Source organism: Mesoplodon mirus (genome assembly GCF_964341445.2).
Source record: "Mesoplodon mirus genome assembly, chromosome: 4".
Classification (NCBI taxonomy): domain Eukaryota; kingdom Metazoa; phylum Chordata; class Mammalia; order Artiodactyla; family Ziphiidae; genus Mesoplodon; species Mesoplodon mirus.
In genome coordinates, this window is record NC_138979.1 from 77930102 (window position 1) to 77954317 (window position 24216).

The window sequence follows — 24216 nt, forward strand, 5'->3', positions numbered from 1 at the left end:
CAAAATAAAAACAGAGAATTAAACATTATCATTGATAACACAGAGAAAGTTGAGAAATATGTTTCTATTAAATTCTCTTCCCCTGATACATTTCCTTAGAGGAGAGATACCAGGGTGAAGTTTTAGGGCTCTTGCTATATTTTGCTATGTTGGATTTACAGTGGTCAAAACTTGGGAATAGAGAGTTTAGCAGTCCCCTGGAAAATCTTTTTCCAACCTGTCTGACTTCTCAGGGTTTGAGTTTCGGGCACAGCCACTGTGCATTGACAACCCCTGTGCTCCATAGTTTGCTTGGTTTCTGACCTGATGTCAAAGTTGTGAAGACCTGTGGGCACGTGCCAAAGCAAACCTTAGGCCAGTATTTCTCTGGGGACCAGAGAAACAAACAGAATGCAGACGTCAGGATCTGTCTCAGGAGTGGTGTCTTAGAGTCCAACAGGTGTGATTAGATGTGCTATGAGTCACAACTCTGGAGGCGGGCAAACAGTGGGCACAGATGGTAATGGAAGGGTCAGACAGGCAAAGGAAATCAGGCTCAGGAAGCTGTTGGAGCCAAGACATTGGTTGACATGATGGAGAAGGTATTAATATCATGATCAAGCAAGTCCCATGCTTTGGGCCTGAGGTATTCCTGCCTTCCTTCCCCAGGGGAACTCACATCTACAGGACTGTTCTTGGGCTCATAAACATTAGGTCTGAAACCACATATAAGGACAGGAAATGGATGTGTCTCTTTCTTACTGGGGAGATTCTGGAATTGAGACAAGCTGGGACCTGGAAACTTTACTGCGGTGCTTGCACATGGACAAATGTCTCCTCAAGCAACAAAATATGAAGAAACTATATGGGACTAAAAATAACTGTGTGCATGTGCAGTTGGGGCAAATTATGGACAACAAGATACAAAGAGACCAAAAAAACCCAACTGCCAATTCTGAAGAGCAGGGAGAACAAACAGGGTGTCAGGAGCAAAGGTAGGGTACTGCACATGCCTCCTGCACTCAACACCACCAAAGGGGTGAGTAGACCACCTAAGCCAGCCCTCTAGCCCAACCCCTGGACACACCCCTATCCTCACCCCATATAAGGAACCAGCTTGATCCCCTTGGGAAGTGAGCAAGCAAGGGAACCGGCTACTTGTTTTTGCTCCCCTCTGCTGAAGCAGGGACCCCAAAAAAGCCTTTCCTGGATTTCCTGTCTGGCCTCTAATCAGTTTCTACTGATTAAGGAGGCCTAGAACTCTGGTAGGTAACAGAATTATCCTTACTAGAGCTAATTGGAGAATGAACTATATGATAGTCAAGATCTGCCCTCCTCCCTCAGGCTCTCCTTCCTTCTAAGACAAGAGAATCTTCCAAGAAACCCCCATAGAAGACAGCCTCCAGGTTGCCAGTATCCAAGATGCAAATTCTGATTTGAGCTTAGTTTCAAGAAAACGTTTATCTTGGAAAATTTTGAGGCTTGTCATCAAAGACCCTAACTTTCTCTCTCCCTATCTTATGGGGTTACTGTGAAATTCAAGTGTGAATATATATATATATATATGTATGTATGTATGTATGTATGTGTGTATGGTGTGTGTGTGTGCGTGTGTGTGTGTGTTTTGCAATGGGTGAAGATCCATGCTGTACTAGGTTATGGTAATCCCATTCCTTTCCACTGGAGATGCTGATTTTTATCTCACCTGGTAATTGTTTTCAGATGAGATTATCTCACCTGATAATAATACATTTTTACTGAGATATAATTGACATAGAACACTATATTAATTTCAGATGTACAACACAATGTTTAGATATTTTTATATGTTGCATAATTATAGCCACAATCAGTCTAGTTAATGTCCATTACCACACATAGTTACAACTTTTTTTTTTCTTGTGACTCTAAATCCTTTTTTTTTTCTTTATGTTTTTGTTTCCTTTCTATTTCTGGTGAAAAATTATTCCATTGGAAATTTTATATTGGAAGAAATATTTTTAGAGAAGGGACAGTTCCTCAGATTTAAAAGAGAACTTTTTTTTTTTAAACTCCTAGCTGTTTAAGGTACTAAATAAACCTCTTTATCTAATCAATTAGGCCTTTCACACAATGCACTCAACTGATGTTGGGGTAGAATACATATTCATTCCCAGTCACATGAGGTCTTATCAGTTATAAGACAGAAAAAGAATTAGCCACTCTTGCGTTGTAAGAGGATACCTGTGGGCTGGTTCATTTTTCTTGAAATATTTGCGGGGGGATGCGGGGTGATCTGAAAGCTCATGAAGTAAACAGGTTATTTTGTTCAGGAAACCTCTGAAGTAGTTAGTAGGGTTCATCTGATGACATTAACTTTGGTGGTAATTTCCATGATGTCAAGGGCATGCTGGAGATTGAAGAGGGATTAAAGCCAACTTGAACAATCAAAGCATTACAGTACATGGACTTGACTTGGCAGGCTACACTGCAAGTTGACACCTTTTCCACCTAATCCTATACAATCCAAGTCTGTGGTGGTAGGTAGACTACTTTCAAGTGTCCAGAAGAGGTAAAGCAGGCGAGGTGGGAAATTTAAGATTCTGTACAAGTGTACAGAAGACAAGCATAGACCTCCTGGAGAATACGCTCAAGACCAACTTGCCATCCAGAGTTGCCTGAGGATTAAAACCAAGGATTAAGGACCAAGTTTTTTGTTCTGTTTTTTTCTTTTGAACGTTTCAAAAATAAACTTAGTTTCTATTTACGCTTCCTCCGCCCACTCCCAAAATTTTCCAGATATGCCTTTCTCCTAAAAACCTTTTAATCCTTCATGTGATTATCAACTCTTCTGTGAAAAGAGTCAGGTTTGCCCAGGAACTTTACTGAATAAAGATGAGTGTATATTTTAAAAAGGAAACAGCTGGATGGCAAAAGCCAGGGCGGGAGGCAGCTCTTGTTTCATTAGTGAAGGGAAGTTTGAGGGCTCAGAGGGAACTGGCCGGCAGCCATGGCGGGGAGAAGAAAAGGAAACACACGATCATAAAGAACTAATCATGAAAAATGGAAAGTGAGGACGGCCAAGAACAACAAGCAATGAATAGATTTGGAATGGGGAAAAAGACGAAGGCGAGTGCAAAGCCATCTCAGGAAAGAGGCAGTGAGAGCATGTGCGTTTCATTGGAAAAAAATTAATAATTCTGAAAATCATTAAAGTGTCCTATGGAAAATGTTTGAAGATAACTTTTCCGACTCAGGTTTTATTTCTTTTGTGCCATTTCAGAGTCTATTTCAGTGCATGGGAAAACAAAATAGCACTAGAGGGGGAAATAATGTATACTGTACCAGAGTGTTTGGTTTCTTTCTTTCTGTTTTTTGTTTTGTTTTGTTTAATTTTTAATTTCTGCCATATGGTAGGGAAAGAAAGCAATTAGTTTGGCTATATAAGGTCAAAGACTACATCCAAACAGATAAATCAAGGGTTTCTAAGAGTAACTCATACAAATTCTAGCTTTAATTAGAACTATCATAAATATCTTTATCTGTGCAGTAATCACCTAATGCCTATTTGTATGTAATAGGGGAGTGATGGTTTAGGACTCACAGGTATATCTCTAAATATTTTCAGATGCAATTAACATGGATTGAAGGAGGACCTAAGAGGAAAACCAGATCCTACTCTGTCCTTCATCTTGAAATCTGTTCAACAAGATAAAATATACAAACTTGGCCAACAGTCCAGACAATTTTAGAGAGAAGATATTTTTTTAAAAAACTTTGTGAAGGCTTTACATCAGTTGCAGACAAGACCATACCAACGAACTGGTGCTGGTCTTTCACCGGGATGGGGTGGTGGTGGTGCATATCAGGTTTTTTTTTTCTTTTTAAATTAGTTTTTAATAGCAGCATTTGTTTAAGGAGAAGAAAAAAGAAAAACGCAGGGTGGTGAGTTCTGGAATGTACATTAATCTTGTTAATGACACCACACTGCATGGTTGGCAAAACAGGACTTTTGAATCAACCTGTTTTTTTGTGGTAGCAATACTTGAGAATTAAGGCCAGGGAACTAGAGATACATGAAAAGTGTATGAAGACAGGATACAGGATTTCCTATGATTTTATGTTGTTCTTAATTAGGAAGCATATTGGCAGCAAATGCTAACATGTGTTAGGATGTTAAGTTGGAGCCAAATAAATGTTTTCTATTACAACTCCGAATCCCATGCCTAGTCAGAATCCATTCAGCTCTGCTCATGACTTACAAAATTCCTTTACGAGTCACCTTGGGGGGCAATTTTCTGTTGGCTCACAGGGCAAAACCACTTTTCACCACATGTTTTCCTGAAGGGTCATCTTCAACTCAGGATGGAAGTCAAAGATTGAAGGGCAGTGACCCCTGTTCTTGGAACTGCTTTGCTTGGTGGTAACGGGTGGTCCTTAATACTCGCACTCAGTTTGACCCGAGAGTTGGAACTGGGTGTCAGGGAGCCCAAGCAACATCCTTGCAGTGGTGTTTATTTTTGTCTTGGTGGAGGAGGAGGGAAGGGATGAAGATGGAATGTCTACCAGAAAAAGATTATGAGTTAAGGTAGCTACATTAGAGAAAGATTTGCTTGTATACACAAGGAACCATGTATAAGGAACGTTCGTTAAACTCATTGTTTGCAGCAGTAAAAACTTAGAAACAATCTAAATGTCCATCAAAAGGGAATGGATAAATATACCATGGCATGGAGTACTCCAGAGCAGTTAAAGGAATGAGTCAAAACTTGTAGTGAGGCCAGCTCTCAACAACATGTTAGGGAATTATATAGGGGATATAATCTTAACATATGCACACTACTATATATAAAATAGATAACCAACAAGGACCTATTGTTTAGCACAGGGAACTATACTCATTATTTTGTAATAACCTATAAGGGAAAAGAATCTGAACAAATATATATATGTATATCTGAATCACTGTGCTGTACACCAGAAACTAACACGCACTGTAAATCAACTATACTTCAATTCAAAAAAAAAGGATGTTAGGGGAAATAAGCATGTTTCAGAATATTCTATGCAGTATCATGGCACTTGCATTAAAAACCCAATACAACAATGGCATATTTTTCATGGGCTCATATAAATGTATGTAAGAATATCCCATAAATTCTGGAAGGATATGTATCCAGAGTAATTCTACCTCAGAGAAGATGGAGAAGGTACCAAGACTGCTAATAAAGTCAAAGGAAGTCTCGTCTCATTCCTAGTATATGCTTTTTAAAAATATTCATGTTCTATTTCTAAAGTTAAAAATTAATTGAAAAGGAAAAGAGTGAATGATTATGAAGCTGTTTCCCAAAATTGAATACCAAAGCATTTTCGCTGCATTTGGATCTTCCATTGCAAGCTGGCTGTACAAACTCTGTGAAGCCTTTAGGGGTAATTGGTACACAGATAATTCTATCTGGGTCTTAGAAATCTTAAAAAAAAAAAGATTTTCTCTAAGTGGCTTGTTCACTGCTGGGTTTGAGTAATTTTATACACTTTCATACACATAGCTGAAATGACACAGGAACTCCGTTGTACCTGCCTTTAGGTTGCAAATCTCCCTCATTTTTTAATGTCAATGAAATTCAGGTTCTAAGGGAATCCTAAGGTCTTCACCCTCTATGCTATCAACGTATTGCCTGGAACTCTTCAGCATTTTCTCACGTGGCTTTACACACACTAGTCCCTGTTTCAGAACATTCTTCCCCCAGTTTTTTTTTTTTTCTCTAGAAAATCAATTTTATTAACTAAAAAAGAAAAAAAGATTTCCTTGTATTTAATTAAAATAGAAATGCCCCTGGCTGCAACTGTGTTATTTTCTTCAAAAATGAAACAAACAAACAAAAAATTCTGATTATTCACAAACAGCGCTATTCGCCATTTTAACTATTCTTCCCCTAATTTTTGCACAGCCTATTTCCTCACCTCACCCAGTCTCTTCTTATTTGTCCCTACTCTGTCTTCTCTGATGTCTCCATCATTCCTTCTCCCCTGTTTGTAATTATTTCGTTATCTTTGCTCATTCATTTATCTTCTCTCTCCTCCTCTAGCATGCACATTTCAAGAGAGAAGGGAATTCATTTTGCTTTCACTGCTGTGCCTCAGTGCCTAGAACAGTGTCAGGAACATGTGTCAAGTGTGTCAACAAGTGTCAAGGTTCTCAATCAATATTTTTCCACTGAATGAACCGGCTTGTGGTGGGGTTTTTGTTACTTGTTATTCATCCATGTGTAACATTTTCAAAGCTTTGGAAATTATTAAATCACTTTTCTGCACTTTATATTTAAAACTCCTGTTATTCTTAATAAGATTCTGTTTAAGCTGCTTTTTCTTTTTCCTTATAAACAATCCCACACAAGATATTGGTTTAAAAAAAATGAACCAAAAAAGTGAGGATGTACAAAATAGCATTCATTTAGTGAAAAGAGATTTTTTCCTGTAGTCTTAAATGAAAATCTTTTAACCAATATATCAGATCTTACATAAACCATGAAATGAAATGACTATCAGAAATAATTTTGAGAAGAAAAACTGTCATCTCCAAAGCAGTAGAATCTCCATAAAATTGTGTAAACTAATTACTAGGTTAAGTAAAATTGCTGAAATATATCAGGACCTTCAAATGTCTCCAGGGCAGACATAATACAGTAATTCTCAAATAGTCAATCAGGGAAGATACTGTAATGGGCAGGATGAAGTCAGTGTAATTATCGTACTTAGTTTTGGTCCTAAGACTTATAAAGAGACTATTGGTGGCAGATTACACATACAGAAGAGATGTCTGTTAGTGCAGTATGATACGAGCTGGACTTTTGAGGCTCATGGGTCTTGAGCTCAGTGGAAGTGAAATGGAGATGATGTACCCATTTATTCTGCTCAGATGCTAAAGAATACATGCCTTTAAATCTATCCAAATGTTTCTTTTCAGCCACCCTCATCAAAAGAAGTAGAAAGGTTTTTCTATGTGGTACTTTTTATTTTAGGTTATTAGATGCCTTTACGTATATTACATTTTTTAAAAAAGTTTATTTATTTATTTAGCTGCACTGGGTCTTTGTTGTGGGCTTCTCTCTAGCTGCAGCATGTGGGCTTCTCTAGTTGTGATGCAGGGGTTCTAGAGCACGTGAGCTAAGTAGTTGTGATGGGGTTTAGTTGCCCCGTGGCTTGTGGGATCTTAGTTCTCCAACCAGGGATCAAACCTGCATCCCCTGCATTGGAAGGCAGATTCTTAACCACTGGACCACCAGGGAAGTCCCTGTATATTACATTTTGGCATGTGGATAACAATTAAAATAAGAGCAAAATCCACCAGAAGCCTCAAAATAACAGATGCACAGTGGAAGACCTCATGTTCCTTTGTTTTAGTAAAAATTCTGTTTTAAGAAGGTATGTTGATAATCCAGAGTAAATCACTAGGATTTGATAAACTCATTGGAATATTGAATATTTATTTTATCAGGTAATTTTATATAAATTTGTATTTATATATGCTGTATAAATATATATTTAAATATGTAATATAAATCACATACAATACATTTATATTTAATTTATTAAATATTAAATTTAATTTATTATATATTAAATATATTATATTAATATAATTTGTATATATATACTTTATATTAATTTAAATATATATTTACATTGGTGATATTGTTTGGAAAAACCCCAAAACTAATCTTATATTCAGTCCAGAAGATAATCATTCTGGATCACAGTTGACTGTTTACATATATGTCTTTCTCATACTCCTCGAAGATAAGGACTTCTACCTTTTTTGCTTTATTCCCCAGTGTTCAGTTTTTGGAATGAATGAATAACCCTCAACAGAAGCTTATCTCTGAATCCCTTCACATAATCATTTCCTAGAGGTATGATTCAAAGATAGAAATTTGTCCAGAATATTGTTGGTCCTCAGAAATACAATTTCACTAGACACAAATGTTGATTTCCTCATACTCTGTCACAGTGATTTCTACCCTGGCTCAAGGCAGTGATTCGTGAAAGAAGAGTGGTAAGAAGCAGACCTCTTGAAAGTGGTAAGTATCAGACCACAAGTTCAGAGGATGGCAAATGAGGAATAAAACTGGGAACACACATTACCATGTACCCAAATGGCTTGCACATTAGAACGTCTACACCCTCCCCTGCCCCAATTAAAGTGGAGGGAAATCTCCATGCTGGTTGGGTTCTTTCCTTAGTGTCTGAACCTGCCATTGCCTGGCTGGCCTCTCTGTCTCTCTGGAATTGATAATGAGTTTCAAGAGAGAGGTATAGCCCTCACTAAGCATGTCACCTCTATTTAGCACCTTTTCCAGGATGGCAGCCACTATTGTTTATTATGTCCCTGATCAGCTGTCACTATTCATAAAGTAATCACTGCCATTAACACGTCATGCCTCAAGCCATCTGCTGCTGCATGGCATACACTAAGCTGTGGGCTGCAAGCTAAGCAGGTGTCACCTAAGAATGACAGTACCACAGCAAAGGTGGGAGGTCATCATGGTGAAAGAGGATATGCCACGTCAAATAATTCTACTTTTTGATATACTATAGTGCAATGGGCAAAGATATTTCTTGCTCACCTGGCATAAGTTTAGAAGAAAAAAATTCTTATTTGAGATGTTTAATTTTTTTAAACATCTTTATTGGTGTATAATTGCTTTACAATGTTGTGTTAATTTCTCCTGTATAACAAAGTGAATCAGCTATATGTATACATATATCACCATATCCCCTCCCTCTTCTGTGTCCCTCCCACCCTCCCTATCCCATCCCTCTAGGTGGTCACAAAGAACTGAGCTGATCTCTCTGTGCTATGCAGCTGCTTTCCACTAGCTATTTTACATTTGGTAGTGTATATATGTCAATGCTACTCTCTCACTTCGTCCCAGCTTCCTGTTCCCCCACCTGGTGTTCTTAACTCCATTCTCTACGTCTGCATCTTTCTTGCTGTCCTGCCCCTAGGTTCATTAGAACCATTTTTAGATTCCATATATATGTGTTAGCATATGGTATTCATTTTACTCTTTCTGACTTACTTCAATCTGTATGACAGACTCTAGGTTGATCCACCTCACTACAAATAACTCAATTTTGTTTCTTTTTATGGCTGAGTAATATTCCATTGTATGTATGTGACACATCTTCTTTATCCATTCATCTGCTTATAGACACTTAGGTTGCTTCCATGTCCTGGCTATTGTAAATAGAGCTGCAGTGACTATTGTGGTACATGTCTCTTTTTGAATTATGGTTTTCTCAGGGTGTATGCCCAGTAGTGGGATTGTTGGGTCATATGGTAGTTCTATTTTCAGTTTTTTAAGGAACCTCCATACTGTTCTCCATAGTGGCTGTATCAATTTACATTCCCACCAACAGTGCAAGAGGGTTCCCTTTTCTCCACACCCTCTCCAGCATTTATTGTTTGTAGATTTTTTGATGATGGCCATTCTGACTGGTGTGAGGTGATACCTCATTGTGGTTTTGATTTGCATTTCTCTAATGATTAGTGATGTTGAGCATCCTTTCATGTGTTTGTTGGCAATCTGTATATCTTCTTGAGAGAAATGTCTGTTTAGGTCTTCCATCCATTTTTTTTTTTGTGTTCTTTGTTTTTTTGATATTGAGCTGCATGAGCTCCTTGAATATTTTGGAGATTAATCCTTGGTCAGCTGCTTCATTTGCAAATATTTTCTCCCATTCTGAGGGTTGTCTTTTCGTCTTGTTTATGGTTTTCTTTGCTGTGCAAAAGCTTTTAAGTTTCATTAGGTCCCATTTTTTTTTTTTTTACAGCTTTATTGGAGTATAACTGCTTCACAATGGTGTATTAGTTTCTGCTTTATAACAAAGTGAATCAGTTATAAATATACATCTGTTCCCATATCCCCTCCCTCTTGCATCTCCCTCCCTCCCACTCTCCCTATGCCACTCCCCCAGGTGGTCACAAAGCACCGAGCTGATCTCCCTGTGCTATGCGGCTGCTTCCCGCTAGCCATCTACCTTACGTTTAGTAGTGTATATATGTCCATGCCTCTCTCTCGCTTTGTCACAACTTACCCTTCCCCCTCCCCATATCCTCAAGTCCATTCTCAAGTAGGTCTGTGTCTTTATTCCTGTTTTACCCCTAGGTTCTTCATGACATTTTTTTTTCTTAAATTCCATATATATGTGTTAGCATACGGTATTTGTCTTTCTCTTTCTGACTTACTTCACTCTGTATGACAGACTCTAGGTCTATCCACCTCATTACAAATAGCTCATTTTCTTTTCTTTTTATGGCTGAGTAATATTCCATTGTATATATGTGCCACATCTTCTTTATCCATTCATCCGATGATGGACACTTAGGTTGTTTCCATCTCTGGGCTATTGTAAATAGAGCTGCAATGAGTATTTTGGTACATGACTCTTTTTGAATTATCGTTTTCTCAGGGTATATGCCTAGTAGTGGGATTGCTGGGTCATATGGTAGTTCTATTTTCAGTTTTTTAAGGAACCTCCATGGTGTCCTCCATAGTGGCTGTACCAATTCACATTCCCACCAGCAGTGCAAGAATGTTCCCTTTTCTCCACACCCTTTCCAGCATTTATTATTTCTAGATTTTTTGATGATAGCCATTCTGACTGGTGTGAGATGATATCTCATTGTAGTTTTGATTTGCATTTCTCTAATGATTAATGATGTTGAGCATTCTTTCATGTATTTGTTGGCAGTCTGTATATCTTCTTTGGAGAAATGTCTAAGTCTTCTGCCCATTTTTGGATTGGGTTGTTTGTTTTTTTGCTATTGAGCTGCATGAGCTGCTTGTAAATTTTGGAGGTTAATCCTTTGTCAGTTGCTTCATTTGCAAATATTTTCTCCCATTCTGAGGGTTGTCTTTTGGTCTTGTTTATGGCTTCCTTTGCTGTGCAAAAGCTTTTAAGTTTCATTAGGTCCCATTTGTTTATTTTTGTTTTTATTTCCATTTCTCTAGGAGGTGGGTCCAAAAGGATCTTGCTGTGATTTATGTCATAGAGTGTTCTGCCTATGTTTTCCTCTAAGAGTTTGATAGTGTCTGGCCTTACATTAGGTCCTTAATCCATTTTGAGTTTATTTTTGTGTATGGTGTTAAGAAGTGTTCTAATTTCATTCTTTTACAAGTAGCTGTGTAGTTTTCCCAGCACCAATAATTGAAGAGACTGTCTTTTCTCCACTCTATATTCTTGCCTCCTTTAACAAAGATAAGGTGACCATATGTGCATGGATTTATCTCTGGGTTTTCTATCCTGTTCCATTGATCTATATTTCTGTTTTTATGCCAATACCATACTGTCTTGATTACTGTAGCTTTGTAGTACTGTCGGTAGTCCGGGAGCCTGATTCCGCCAGCTCCGTTTTTCTTTCTCAAGATTGCTTTGGCTATTTGGGGTCTTTTGTGTTTCCATATAAATTGTAAAAGTTTTTGTTGTAGTTTTGTGAAAAATGCCATTGGTAGTTTGGTAGGGATTGCATTGAATCTGTAGATTGCTTTTGGTAGTATAGTAATTTTCATAATGTTGGTGCTTCCAATCCAAGAACATGATATATCTCTCCATCTGTTTGTATTGTCTTTAATTTCTTTCATCAGTGTCCTATAGTTGTCTGCCTACAGATCTTTTGTCTCCTTAGGTAGGTTTATTCCTAGGTATTTTATTCTTTTTGTTCCAGTGGTAAATGGGAGGGTTTCCTTAATTTCTCTTTCAGATTTTTCATCGTTAGTGTATAAGAATGCAAGAGATTTCTATGTATTAATTTTGTATCCTGCTACTTTGCCAAATTCATTGGTTAGTTCTAGTAGTTCTCTGGTAGCATCTTTAGTATCCTCTGTATGTAGTATCACGTCAGCTGCAAACAGTGACAATTTTACATCATCTTTTCCTATTTGCTTTCCTTTTATTTGTTTTTCCTCTCTGATTTCCAGGGCTAAAACTTCCAAAACTCTGTTGAATAATAGTGGTGAGAGTGGGCAACCTTTTCTTTTTCCTGATCTTAGAGGAAATGTTTCAGTTTTTCACCATTGAACATGATGTTGGCTTTGGGTTTTTCACATATGGCCTTTATTATGTTGAGGTAACTTCCCTCTATGCACACTTCCTGGAGAGTTATATCATAAATGGGTGTTGAATTATGTCAAAAGCTTTTTCTGCATCTATTGCGATTATCATATGGTTTTTATTATTCAATTTGTTAATATGGTGTATCTCATTGATGGATTTGTGTATATTGAAGAATCCTTGCATTCCTGGGGTAAACCCTACTTGATCATGGTGTATGATCCTTTTAATGTGCTGTTGGATTCTGTTTGCTAGTATTTTGTTCAGGATTTTTGTATCTATGTCCATCAGTGATAATGACCGGTAGTTTTCTTTTTTTGTGACATCTTTGTCTGGTTTTCTTATCAGGGTGATGGTGGCCTCGTAGAATGAGTTTGGGAGTATTCCTCCTTCTGCTATATTTTGGAAGAGTTTGAGAAGGATAAGTATTAGCTCTTCTCTAAATGTTTGATAGTATTCGCCTGTGAAGCCATCTGGTCCTGGGCTTTTGTTTGTTGGAAGATTTTTGATCACAGTTTCAATTTCAATGCTTGTGATTGGTCTGTTCATATTTTCTATTCCTTCCTGGTTCAGTCTTGGCAGGTTGTACTTTTCTAAGAATTTGTCCATTTCTTCCAGGTTGTCCATTTTATTGGCATATAGTTGCTTGTAGTAGTCTCTCATTATCCTTTGTATTTCTGCAGTGTCAGTTGGTACTTCTTTTTCATTTCTATTTCTGTTGATTTGAGTCTTCTCTCTTCTTTTCTTGATGAGTCTGGCTAATGGTTTATCAATTTCGTTTATCTTCTTAAAGAATCAGCTTTTAGTTTTATTGATCTTTGGTATTGTTTACTTCATTTCTTTTTCATTTATTTCTGATCTGACTTTAATGATTTCTTTCCTTCTGCTAACTGGGTTTTTTTTGTTGTTCTTCTTCTTCTTTCTCTAATTGCTTTAGGTGTAAGGTTGGGTTGTTTATTTGAGATTTTTCTTGTTTCTTAAGTAGGATTGTGTTGCCATAAACTTCCCTCTTAGAACTGTTTTTGCTGCATCCCATAGGTTTGGGTCATCATGTTTTCATTGTCATTTGTTTCTAGGTATTTTTTGATTTCCTCTTTGATTTCTTCAGTGATCCCCTGGTTATTTAGTAGCATATTGTGTAGCCTCCATGTGTTTGTATTTTTTACATTTTTTTTTTTGTAGTTGATATCTAGTCTCATAACGTTGTGGTCAGAAAAGGTACTTAATATAATTTCAATTTTCTTAAATGTACCAAGACTTGATTTTTGACCCAAGATATAACCTATCCTGGAGAATGTTCCATGTGCACTTGAGAAGAAAGTATATTCTGTTGTTTTTGGATAGAATGTCCTATAAATATCAGTTGAGTCCATTTGGTCTAATGTGTCATTTAAAGCTTGTGTTTCCTTATTTATTTTCATTTTGGATGATCTGTCCATTGGTGAAAGTGAGGTGTTAAAGTCCCCTACTGTTATTGTGTTACTGTTGATTTCCACTTTTATGGCTGTTAGCATTTGCTTTATATATTGAGGTGCTCCTATGTTGGGTGCATAAATATTTATAATTTTTATATCTTCTTCTTGGATTGATCCTTTGATCATTATGTAGTGTCCTTCTTTTTCTTTGGTAATAGTCTTTATTTTAAAGTCTATTTTGTCTGATATGAGTATTGCTATTCCAGCTTTCTTTTGATTTCTATTTGCATGGATTATATTTTGCCATCCCCCCACTTTCAGTCTGTACGTGTCCCTAGGTCTGAAGTGGGTCTCCTGTAGACAACATACATATGGGTCTTGCTTTTGTATCCATTCAGCCAGTCTGTTTCTTTTGGTTGGAGCATTTAATCCAAATACATTTAAGGTAATTGTCCATATGTATGTTCCTATTCCCATTTTCTTAATTGTTTTGAGTTGTTTTTGTAGGTCTTTTCCTTTGCTTGTGTTTCCTGCCTAGAGAAGTCCCTTTAGCATTTGTTGTAAAGCTGGTTTGCTGGTGCTGAATTCTCTTAACTTTTGCTTGTCTCTAAAAGTTTTCATTTCTCCCTGTATCTGAATGAGAACCTTGTGGGGTACAGTAATTTTGGTTGTAGGTTTTTCCCTTTCATCACTTTAAATATGTCCTGTCATTCCCTTCTGGCTTGCAGAGTTTCTGGTGAAAGATCAGCTGTTAACCTTATGGGGATTCCCTTGTATGTTATTTGTTGCTTTTCCCTTGCTGCTTTTAATACTTTTTCTTCGTATTTATTTTTTTGATAATTTGAATAATATGTGTCTTGGCATTTTTCTCCTTGGGTTTATCCTATATGGGACTCTCTGTGCTTCCTGGACTTGATTGACTGTTTTCTTTCCCATGTTAGGGAAGTTTTTGACTATAATCTCTTCAAATATTTTCTCAGACCCTTTCTTTTTGTCTTCTTCTTCTGGGACCCCTATAATTCGAATGTTGGTGTGTTTAATGTTGTCCCAGAGGTCGCTGAGACTGTCCTTAATTCTTTTCATTGTTTTTTCTTTATTCTGCTCTATGGCAGTTATTTCCACTATTCTATCTTCCAGGTCACTTACTTGTTCTTCTGCCTCAGGTATTCTGCTATTGATTCTTTCTAGAGTATTTTCAATTTCACTTATGTGTTGTTAATCATTTTTTGTTTGCTCTTTAGTTTTTCTACTTCCTTGTTAAATGTTTGTTGTGTTTTCTCCATTCTATTTCTGAGATTTTGGATCATCTTTACTATCATTACTCTGAATTCTTTTTCAGGTAGACTGCATATTTCCTCTTCATTTGTTTGGTCTGGTGGTTTTTACCTTGTTCCTTCATCTGCTGCATATTTCTCTGTCTTCTCATTTTGTTTAACTTACTGTGTTTGGGGTGTCCTTTTCACAGCCTGCAGGTTCGTAGTTCCCATTGCTTTTGGTGTCTGCCCCTGTGGGTGAGGTTGGTTCAGTGGCTTGAGTGGACTTCCTGGTGGGGGGGAACTGGTGCCTGTATTGTTGTGGGTGGGGCTGGATCTTGTCCTTCTGGTGGACAGGGCCACGTCCATTGGTGGGTTTTGGGGGTCTGTGAACTCAGTATGACTTTAGGCAGCTCTCTGCTAATGGGTTGGATTATGTTCCTTCTTGCTAGTTGTTTGGCGTGGCTGTCTAGCACTGGAGCTTGATGATTGTTGGGTGGAGCTGGGTCTTATTGTTGAGATGGAGATCTCTGAGAGAGCTCTTGCTGATTAATAATACGTGTGGTGGGTAAGTCTCTGGTGGTCCAGTGTGAGATACTTAACTTTTAATATTTGTAAGTTACCAATATTTTAATATTGGACAAAGTATCATGGAAATTCTTGACAATAGAAGCTCGATTGTGAATGGACTATTGCATCAAACTTGCAGTCAACTCAAAAATCTTCTTGAACAAATCTCTGATCCATCAAATCTTCATCTGACAAGCATTTATTGAGCACATACTATGTGATACTGATATATGGCTGGCACAAGCAAAGTGTAAAATCCCTAGTGAAAAAAACATCACCAAGTATTATACACCATGGACATCCCTGACCTCCGCTAATTGCCTGACCCTTGGTCTGTGCTTAATGCTTATCTTGATTTTGGACAGTTTTTGGTTTCTTTTTACTTTCCATATTGATTGCATTTCAAGTGTATGTATTTGAAAATGAGTTTACATTGGAAGAATATAATGATTTAATAAAGTCTATTAAGAAGGACAATATCTCTATAGAGTAATTAGTTATCTCCTCCACCAGCTTCATTACTAGTGGGATTTATATTCATACAGCTGAAAAATGATTTAGGAATTTAATTGAGGATTTAAGTGTCATAATAAAGTGTGAGATAAGTGATTGTAATTGGGCCAAATATCCTTTCTGCTATTGGTGGTTTAAGAGATTTTCAAGGGTAAATTCGGTTTTACCTTTAGAATCTAACCTCTGTGTGGGTATGTTACTTGCATACAAACTAAATTAAGGAAGGCTACATAATTATGAAGTCTACAGAAAACAAAGATGTCCATCGTCTATATCAAGATTTCTCCACTAGTTTTGAAACCAACTTCCTTTTGAGAAACATAAAGATCTCAAGCTCTCTCCTCTACATAATCAAAAGGATACTATCAAGATTTATTTTTGTAGTTTGTATTAGTAACAAATGTTTTCTATTTTGTAACATCTCTAATTATGATATATATGACATATACTTTTCAAGGATCCTCCTTTCTCATTGGAGATTATGATATGCCCTAATTTTCATCCCTTTCCAATACCTGGTCATGCATGCCCTGAGTATCATGGGTATAGGTTTCAAATGGAAAACAGAATAAGTTTCATTACAAATCAGTCACTTTACTGCTTAATTGAAAATAAGCAATGGGGCCATTTTAACTTTAGGGATAAAACCAGGAATCTGAGATGATTGTCTTTCACAATATTAGCAAAGTATCAGAATAAAAAAACAAATTTATTCTAAGGATTGATGGACCTTTCTAAGGAGACTAAGTATAAATCTGTGATTACTGGTTATATTATTATTTGCCAGGAGCAGGCATCCTGATGGAGTTGAACTCCACTGAGTCACACTGAGTTAATCATTTTAATAAAAAGTTAAACAATTAATTGTTTGATTTTTAGGTTCCATCAAAATGTTGTAGCTCAATTGTTTTATCAGATTGGCTCCTCAAAATATCGCATGTCTCTGTACTGGGCTCATAAAGAAAACAGACTGTGATTCTTGAGTCCTGCCCCTAAGGCACTTACTGTCCACTTATGGTTTTTCCACACAGAATATGGCAAATGACTGGTAGATATTTTGCTGAATATTTTGCCGCTTCTGTTAAAGTAATATTTTTGCTGAAAACTTGGTAATACACTGTAGACTCAGAATAAGATCAAAGAATATTTCATCATATCTTCCTTCCAAAAGGAAAAGGAACTTTGAGATTTCAAGACATCCCAGAAGAAGGGTAGGGCTGGCCACAAGTTTGGGAGTTATGGAAGTAAAATCAATCCCTGGGAAAATGTTCTTCTGAAGCAGGTGTCTATATTCATCTTTTCTACATCAGGATTGTGCTCCCACTTACGGATAAGCAGGAGGGGAATGGAGTCAAAACACACCAATAGATTGTGAACAGCTGAGGTCAAAGACCCTCCTTGATAAATGAATATATATATATATATCTTCAAAAAGAAGATACATGTGTTTGCATATATTCATATATGTATATTTATATATTCATATGTGCATTTTCATATGTATTCATATACATGTATTTGTATATATTCATATATATATGTATATATACACAAATATTCATATATATGAATATATGCATATACGTATATATGAACACATATGCAAATATATATAACTACTTTTTGAAGTCCTCAGAAAAACTGAAAAGTTTCTGGTAACTTTGCTGTTTGATAACTATCAAGATGAGTCATTATCTTTAAGGATAAACCTTAAGCTTGCCTGTTAGAGTCCTTCTGTTTTCTTCCCCACCCCAACCAACACCATCATTGGGTAAGTCTACTTTTTTCTCCACTCATAGACCCTCAGAGTCTCTGCTGACTCCTTGAAGCTCCAAGCAATGCAGCAAATATTTATTTGAGCCCTGAGGTCCAATCTCTAGTCTATTAAATACAGACAACCAGAAAACCTACCCCAAATGATTCTGGGGGTGATAAAATAATATAATACTTATAATACTGTAAAATAATATAATACTTCTGATATTTACAAATACAATTTATAAAAACATAATATTTATACTTATAACAATTCTTGGAAGTATTATAAAATACATGTGTCTGGAACATGGTAAATAATAAATATAAGCAGTTACTATTATAGATTAGGATAAAAAGTTAATGAAAAATGCATAATATTTGCATGTACAAAGTACTATATATATAGGAGAAGACAGAAGACTTGGCTAGCTGAATTCAAGACTATCTTAAGTGGAGTATTTTAAAAGTAGATAATATTTGAGCTGGCTGTTGAAAGAGAAAACAAGAACTTGTTAGAAGAATTAGTATGAGCAAAATTTTGGACCATGAAAGAGAACCAGATGCTTTCTTCCTGTATCCCACACAGTGTAGTGTTTCCCTCAGTTTGCCCTAAATCTTGTTTTATGGGCTCTTCAAACAACTTGACCATTTTAATGTTTACCTTAATATAAGATTTGTCCCTTAGCTTCACTGTATGGAGACCAACACATTTCAAAAAATGTTCTAATAAACAATATTAATTGTCAATTAGTGTTAGTATGATTGGATACTTTATATCTTATATTTGTGGTATAATGATTTTAAAGTTTTGCTCATCCAAATCAACTTCTTTAGCCTCCATTGTAACTGACTCATTCTTTATATTTAATTTATTATTCAGTTCTCTATTACTTTTGACTGAGTAGACATGGGAAATGTGCAGAAGAATGGGAGAGGAAGCATACAATCAGAAAAACTTGTACAGACCTGCCTGCTATTTTATACAAAAAATAAAATATGGATCTAAAAGTTAATAGGCAAGAACTTCTTCACCTTATTAGAAGATAAAATCAGAGTGCCTCCGCTGTGCTGTCAGTGACTTGGTAGATACGTTTCCATTTTGTGTGTCATCTGTGTCTGCATTCAGGAGGAACACCTGAATTTTCCTTTGGGGAGCTACCCCTGCTTCTTCTCAGTCCATGGTGTAGGGACCTTTCTAAGTCTACTTCCAATCTCCCTTCCACTCCCAGGCATGGGGAACAGCCCCAGCTGGGCCACCTGGGCTATCTCTGCTGTGAGGCTGAATTTTGAGTGGCAAGACACAAAAATGGGAACCTGCTTAGAACAGATTCTTCCTGTGGACAGCACCTTGAATTAATTACTGCTACCCAGTGCCCTGCAGTAATCTGGGTCCCATCTTTTGTCCTTTTATGTCCTAAATGACCAACTTTTGGCTCCTATGAGCCCTTTAATCCTTCCAATATTTTTCCTCCTTTCTTTTGTTTAATTTATTTAGAGTCTAACTGATAGGCTGATAGAATAAATATGCAAACACAAGAGAAATAGCCACAGATGATGGAGCTCAGACTCCTAGAAAGCATTTTTTCATTGAACACACACACACACACACACACACACACACACACACATATATATATATATTTTTTGCAGTACACAGGCCTCTCACTATTGTGGCCTCTCCCACTGCAGAGCACAGGCTCCGGACACACAGGCTTAGCGGCCATAGCTCACGGGCCCAGCTGCTCCGTGGCATGTGGGATCTTCCTGGACCAGGTCACGAACCCGTGTCCCCTGCATCGGCAGGCGGACTCTCAACCACTGCGCCGCCAGGGAAGCCCCTGAACACATATTTTTAAAGCTCATGTGTGATACCAGCCCTGTTCTAGACACTAGATTCAGTGCCAAATGAAAGAAATTGTTGAGAAAAATATGTGTTCTAACAGATACTGATTGTTGGACTTTCAGAAACTAAATTAATGGACTAATGATATTCATTCAAACTTTAAGGTAATTTTATATATGCTCCTTTATGAGAGCTTCCAATGGATTTTTTAAATAAAAAGGATAAGAATATTAACAACAAACCAGGTATATTTTTTAGGAAAGAGTTGTTTCTTTAGAAAAAAAATCATGTTAAATTTAAATTCCTCAGTGATCAAAGTGTTAAAAGTAATTTGTTTTGAATGGAACCATCTGTAAAACATATCTATATAAACAACAAAACCTGTGAATGTGTAATGGACAAAAAAATAATAAAACTATTGAAATAATGTATTTTCTTTACACCAACACTATCCATTATCTTTTTACAGTTTTCTACCATATAATATTACCTTTCATAAAAAATGATATATTAAAATGAGACGGGGTTGGCAAAAGAAACAATGGGTAGTTAATGGAAGAAAGATTGCAAAGCTGTGTTCTGCTGGATGAGGGAGAAAGGGAAACTGAATTCATCTGGGTCTTTCTCTGAGCCAGAAGTCATTGTCCATAGCCTTTAGAGGGTGAGCAATGCTCAGAGCCAAGGATTTTTATATCTTCATTTTGACTATTTGTTTCTTTTCTCTAAAGAAATCAAGCACAAGCTATTTGAAATAATGAAACTCCCTTCAATATAATACTCTATAAGCAGAATTGTGAATCTTACACATAGTAAGTATTTTTAAATTTCACCATGGATTGTTGGATGGTTGTAGAATCTCTAAATTCAATATGATGATGTTCTTGCTTGAAGCAGCCTGATGCAGTGGGAGACGTGGCTTCACATTTAGATGGATCTGAGCTCTGCTACACACTTGCAGGTGTGCAAATTATTTGACCTCCACATGACTAGTTTTCTTCACCTGCAAAGCTGAGATTACTCTCCTAGCAAGTAGTATATGATGGTTGCTGTCCACCACCTCCATCCTTGATTCTGATCATCTTTCCAATTAGAAGAGGATGGCTTACTTATAACTAGAGGTCATAACAGTATTATGAAAAGAACCTCCCCCTTAAGATGTTTAATACCCTTTGGTATTATTTGTCAATTAAGTAAAAATTTATATGTTTGTAACTCCTAAGAAAATCGAAATTGAAAATTTGTATTCTTTTACTTATGTTAGGATGAGAATCCACACTGTAGTCCAATTTTTGGAAAGGGAATCATCTGGGGTAAAAATGCTTTACTTCTCCATTTATTCAACAAACACTGAACACTGGTTAGATGTCTGGTCCCAGTGCTAGGCATTTAGAAGATAAATATAAATGAGACATGATTCCTAATTTCAAAGAGCTAGAGTCCAGGGTGAAGATCACACACAGAGAATTGTATGTAGTAAATACAGGGATGAAGCAGTGCTTCTCTAGGAGCACTGACGGGGGTACCTAACTGGTGAATGTGGGTGGAAGGTGACAGGGCAGGACTATTAGGGAAGGTGGAGGTATGTCCCTGAAGCATCAGAGCATGATCTGGAGTTACCTAGGTGGACCAGGTGGGCGAGATTGTAGAGATTGAAGGACATTCCAGGCAGAGGGTCAGGAAAATCAAAAGCATAGAGAGAATAATGCACATGAAATGAGGAGGGTGTGGAAGGAAATAACCAGCTAAGGTACCCAAAGCTAGAAGCTGGAGGTAAGGAGAATGACGCTATCACAGAGACAAACAGAGGTCAGACTGTGAAAGTTTTATTTTTCAGGTCATGTAGCTTCAGCTTTATGCAGTAGACCATACAAAGGCTTGGGCAGAACTGAAGTATGTCTGCCCAAACATGTGTGGAGGGTAGAAATTAGGGTGTGAAAGCCCATCAGGAAATGTGCTGGGGTCTGTGGTCCAGGGACAGGCTGAAAGGGCTTGAGCCAGGTCAGGGCAGTAGGAGGTGCTGGGGTTTGGCCACGAGGATGGCATGAGGAGGAGGGCAGAGTCCAGGATGACTCCCAGCTCTGAAGCTTTGGTACCTGAGATGGTGCTATCATCCCAACACAGAGATATAGATGCCATTTAGTGTTCAGTCTTAGGCATTCAATGAAATAGGATACAAAAAATATGATTACTAGATTGTGGGTTCCTTAAGAAATGGGTCATGACTGTGGGTTTTTGAATACATCAGTAATATTTTATTGATGTGAGCTGCATGTACAGCTTCTTCTGGTGTGTGGAGGGGGCTTGTCATGGAGGAATCATGGAGATGGTTAAGACATGGATCAGCTTTAGCTCTCTTCCTTTGTAGTTTTGGGACTGTGGGCGTGTCATACTAGATGTCCGGACTCCTTGTTCCTCATTGATAGAATGAGTAGATTTGACAAATAATTTTTAAGTTAAAAAAAGTTATTCTAATTTGATTATTTAGAAACCACTTAAAGTGGTACCTCCAGTTTTTGGCAGCCCCACTTGTACAAAGTGTCCCCCCAATTTATAAGGCATTTAATATGCAATGCCATAGAGGGTTTTTTTCTTAACTCTCAATGGTATCCTTAGTGCCGTCTTGTCAAGAATTGCTTGCAGGGGCTTCCCTGGTGGTGCAGTGGTTGAGAGTCTACCTGCCGATGCAGGGGACACGGGTTCATGCCCCAGTCCAGGAGGATCCCACATGCCGCGGAGTAACTGGGCCCGTGAGCCACAACTACTGAGCCTGCGCATCTGGAGCCTGTGCTCCGCAACAAGAGAGGCCGCGTCAGTGAGAGGCCTGTGCACTGCGATGAAGAGTGGCCCCCACTTGCTTCAACTGGAGAAAGCCCTTGCACAGAAACGAAGACCCAACACAGACAAAAATAAATTAATTAATTAAAAAAAATAGAATTGCTTGCAACTCTTATATGATATGAGTAACTCCCAAAGCATTTATTTTTCCAATGTCCAAATGCTCTTAACCAGAACTTGTCTCAACATAGCATAAACTATCATTCACAAAGCTTCATTTCCCTTCCCTAGACAAACTGCTCAATCCAAATAACAGTAGGTTCTGATATGAAGAGTTCATTATAAATAAAACAATGTGTTTTTGAAATTAGCACACATACCAAAAAAAGGTATTTACTTAGCACAGCTTAATGGCTTTCAAAGAGCCATTAGGCTAAGCAGAGTGAATATTATGGATTACTAAAATATGCACAATGTATCCTAAAATAGGCATTTGACCTGTAAATACAATGGGACAAGGCAATTTCTCTTTGAATTCTCCCATTTTTTTTGCTCAGCAATTTTCTTAGCTCATTTTAGAGTAAAGGAATACATTTTCCCAAGGTTTGTGAGTGCTTGTTCTGTTCCAAAACTCAAGGAATAACTGAGAAGTGCATTGATCTATTGAGTAGTCTAAGTGAGGGGGCATTCCACCTGGTTAAGACCTGCTACACTTTCCTTATTAACAGAGGCACAAACAAAGCATAAAGGGCCCAAGAAGATTAATGGAAAATGAAAAATGTCTACAGGATACAGCAACTACTTTAGAGAAAAAACAATATAAAAACACTCTTCCCAGCTCACATCAATTAGTTTGAGGCACTTTAATCTGACAAATTGGGTATTTAAATTGGGAATCTGTCCAATCGTTATCTGTCACCAGAAGAAGCAACATCAAACAGGTTAATAATTGCTGACAACTTTTTTTAACAAGTAGTTTTATTGCAGAAATGGGAGTTGAACCAGAACATTCACAATCAGAATGAAAGAGCAGGCAAGCAGATTTGGAAACCTCACTATTGTAGGTGAAAAGGGAGAGTTCTCATGGATTTTAGAGAGGCCAAAGAAAAAGGCTTATTTTATATTTGAGAAGATAGTTTAATTTAGATTTTTAAGGACAAGCCACCAAACATTCAAAATCCATATACAATTCTCAAGATAAATGGGACAATACCTCCATTTGAAAATGGAAAGGCAAGCATTCGTATTTGACAATACCTTATACAGTGTTTATAAGATATGTCTCTAGGTGGTTTCACAAGAAGTCAGTGTGTAGTTTAATGTATTGACTTCTAATTCTAAAGAATCACGTTGTTTACCTGGCTATCTTAGAGGTTACTGTTCTACCTTGAACCATGATGGGGAAAGGGCACCAATCAGCTAGTGTGTACCTTCTGACAATTTCCAGATTTTTACCTGGTGACACCCAGAAGCAGAGGATCATTCATGGGTGGCATGTTGTAGGAGAAAGAGCACTGGACTTGGGAGTCAGAAGATAGAATTCATGTGGCCATAGGGAAATGGCTGATTCCAGTGGTTCTCAACCATAGCTGTACAACAAAACTATTTGTCCAGCTTTGCATACACACATCCATGGGGACCACACTGCTGAAATTCTGGTTCAATAGGTCATAGACTGGTCCCTGTACTGTTTGAAAGCAGTTATTATTTATCAATAATAACTGGTAAATCCATTGAACTATTGAACTTCACCATTCTGATTTGTAAAAAACAATAGGATTCCCTATCCATTGTATAGGGTTGTTGTGAAGATGAAATACAATGATATATTTAAGACCCCACCAACACCATGCTTAGAAGAGGTTCACTTTTTTGTTTTCCAGTGGGCCTTGGTGGTTCTGGTTCAGAGCTCCCCAAAATGGATTCTAAGGAACAGTAGTCCCATGGGAAGTGCTATGGAAAAACTCTGCACCTATCAGTTACATTTAGCAGTGTCCGTTATGCTCCCTTCCAG